The sequence below is a fragment of the Galeopterus variegatus genome, unplaced genomic scaffold (assembly GCF_000696425.1).
Source record: "Galeopterus variegatus unplaced genomic scaffold, G_variegatus-3.0.2 Scaffold10989, whole genome shotgun sequence".
NCBI lineage: Eukaryota > Metazoa > Chordata > Mammalia > Dermoptera > Cynocephalidae > Galeopterus > Galeopterus variegatus.
This window is the reverse complement of record NW_007737100.1, coordinates 45,605-49,227: the sequence shown is the minus strand read 5'-3', so window position 1 is coordinate 49,227 and position 3,623 is coordinate 45,605.

Here is a 3,623-nt window from a genome sequence, read left to right as displayed (position 1 = left end):
TACCATGGCTATGAAAAGGGCAAAAGATGGAACTGATCTGTGTCACGCTAGGCTGACAGCACGAGTGAACTCTCCCAAATAAGAAGCAAAGTGTGTCTTTATTCTTGCCATGCTAAAAGCAAGTAAGCTATCTGACCTAGATAAAATTCATAAAAGTTTCCATAAACTTTTTGACTAAAATTGATATCTGCTATAGATTTGTCATTTAAAAATTGGTATCAGAAAAATCAATATTATCTTTTGAAATACCTTTTTGTTGTTGTTGTTTGGCCTGTTCTCTAAAACAGTTATAATGCTCTTTTTAAAAATTGCTCTATTATTTTCTCTCACAAGTTCCTTAGCAGATAGTAATTATATGAATCGTTGTTGTTGTTTGGCCTGTTCTCTAAAACAGTTATAATGCTCTTTTTAAAAATTGCTCTATCATTTTCTCTCACAAGTTCCTTAACAGATAGTAATTATATGAATTCTGTTCTCTAAAACAGTTATAATGCTCTTTTTAAAAATTGCTCTATTATTTTCTCTCACAAGTTCCTTAGCAGATAGTAATTATATGAATCAATCTTTTCTTTTTGAAAACTTCTTTCCTAATCTTCAGGTAATTTCTCTCCTCTGTATTCCTGCATAAAAATAGCTTGGTTCACACATTTTTTCTCGGCTACATCGTGACTAGCGAATAAAATTTCTAAATGCCTGCCTATATAGACATTTTTAAATCTCATTTCCAAAATCTCATTTTAAACGCAATCAAAACAAGTCTATGCAATTTTATCCCATGTGTATCAAGCACATACGGTCTGTCAAATTTCTTATACTCGAAAGAAACTTCTGTTGTTAAGCATTTCAAATGATGAAAGATACCTTTGAAGACAACTATATTAGAGATAAACATTGTTATTAAATTCATTATATTTGGGTAGAAAATACAGTATAAGAACTCAATGGATAAAATTACTTATTTTTCAAATATTATAAATATTTTGTTCAAATAACTTCCTTTAAAACAAAATTTATGGAAAAGACAAAGAGTAAAAGAAGCTGTAAAAAATCAAGGAAAAACCATCAAAAAGGAAAAAAAATCCTATTTTGGAAGCAAATGAAGATTTTTGAAATACACTTCTACAGAAAAATATAATATTAATGCATGGATAGAAAAAATAATATGATTGGAAAAATTGGCAGTTTCAAGAAGGCTAATGTCCAAAAAGATCAAGATGTGTAATATCAGTGACAGAAATTATTTTCACTTATATGTTAATTTATCGTATATATATATATATATATATATATATATATATATGTAGATAGATACATGCATATATATTTGAAAATCACTGTGATGTATTATTAGTGGCAGTCTAGAAATGAGTAAGGTTAGCTCCTTGCCTTAAGAAGATTTTAGTTTGAGAAGCAGAGCAAAGGTTAGACCTAATTTATAGCAGATAACTATAATAAAGACCAGTGTGTAAAAAATTCCTGAAAGGAAGTGCTAGGGAATTAAGAATGATGAAATTACTCTCAAAAGAGATTATCAGGTAAGGCTTTATGAGAGAGGTGACATTTGATGAGTATATTATTGTTAATAATTATAACAACGATGACAATACTTACTAGCATTTATAAACCACTCTTTATCCTAGATATTGTTGAATTTTGCTTGCACTTCCTCATTTCATCCTTTCAGCTGTCCTGTGGTGACAGGTACTATCAATATACCTACTTAATAGTTAAGAAAATTAAGATTTAAGAAAAATATTTCCAGGGTCACACTAATAGTAGTAAGTGAAAGAGCTGATATTAGAACCTCCTATGTGCCTTAAAAGCCATATGACTCCATTGGCTTTACTATAGTTGTAAAAGTCTAAGTGTCCTTCTCATTTATACAAACACACGCACAAAACAGGAATAGCACTTTCATTCCTTGACTATATCTTCATAGTCACAGGTAAGCAAGCTCTAAGTAATCATCCACAAAATTCAATGGCACCTATGTCTCTACTAAGGAAGATTTACTTTATTTTCTGATTGGTTATGTTGATAAAATTTTGCTCGCTTTTCTGCTGAAGACATCAAATTCACTTTACTGGGGCATGAGTATTTAAAAATGAGATGGTTATTTGGGTGGGTGTTAAAGATCTCAGATCTGATTACCACTTGCAAATATATGTAGAAGAACCAATAGGTACTCGGGAAAGAGGGGAAAAGTGGATCATAAAATCAGACTTAAAAGTGAAATATTTAACATTCAAATTAATGGTGGAAACCCTTCTGAATATATAGAACTGTAGGTTTAAGGTAATGTCTAAACTAAGTGATACATATTTTAACTAAAAATTTGAAAGTAGGATTCCTTAGTTAAATAGAACCTTCAGCTAAACAGTACCCTCATTGCCATGGATTGATTGAATTGTGTCCCCCACAGTGTGTATGTTACAAGTTTAATTCCCACTGTAACTGTTTGAGGGTGGGGAATCCTATTATGGTAATTGAAGGTGGGGCCTTGAAGAGGTGATTAGATTGCAGGACCATGCCATGGTGAATGGACTAACAACAGTGGTCAGTGGCATGATTCTGAGGGCTTTAAAAGGAGAGCACAAGGGAGGGAGTCTCTCTCTCTCTGTTCCACCATTTTCTGCCATGGGACACCCCTGCATTACTGTAAATCCATCACCAAAGATCCTCACCAGATGTATTCCCCGGACTTTGTAGTTCCTAGCTTCTGAAACTGTAAGGAATAAATTACATTTTCTTACTCATTACCCAATTCCATGTATTTTTCTTATAAGCAAGAGAAATGGACTAATATACCTGTTAACTGATGCTGGTTACATTTCGTTATCCTAACTCTTTATTCCCATTTTTGGAAAGGAAGCAGAGAATAGTCGTTAAGACATAATACTTTGAAACTAGAGTTCATGGGCTCAAAATTCACCTCTGCCACTTACTATCGGTGTCTACTTATTTACCTACAAAATGGAGAAAATAATAGCATCCATCTTAAGATAGGAAGTTTTAAGTTAAATAAGTTATAAATTGATCAAATTAATTAAAATTTCTAAAACAAATTTGGCACATAGTAAGCACTGTATGAAATATCTGCCAAATTAAACCTACAATATATTTATGTCAATTTAAGTGGAAATTTCAATCATGCACATGCACGGTGAGGTGCTGATTTATTGGTGGAGACTAAAAGCTACTTACTATTCCTGCATTACAGGAGAGGGGGTGGTGAGGAGAAATGATCAGATATTTTGAGTGGTCAAATGATTATGCATAAGAGAAATATAAATGTTTTGACATATTTTTTGTTCTCTAAAAAGCTTTCATTTAGAAAACAGAAAGATAATACTGGATTAATCACTACATTTCTAAGTTTTCCAATAAACTAATTCTTACCTCTTGGGAATAGAAGGCATAATTCTGTCTTATAAATTTATTTTTTAGCCAAGTAATCAAAAAAATCATGGGTGGCCAATAATGTTTTTATCAAAAAACTGTCCTGTTTGGTTAAATGAATATTGTATCCCCCACAAGTAACAAAGCTTTAAACTAAAAAATTCTTTCAGGGCCGGCCTGGTGGCGCACTGCTACAGTGCGCCGCTTGGGAGCGCGGTGGCGCT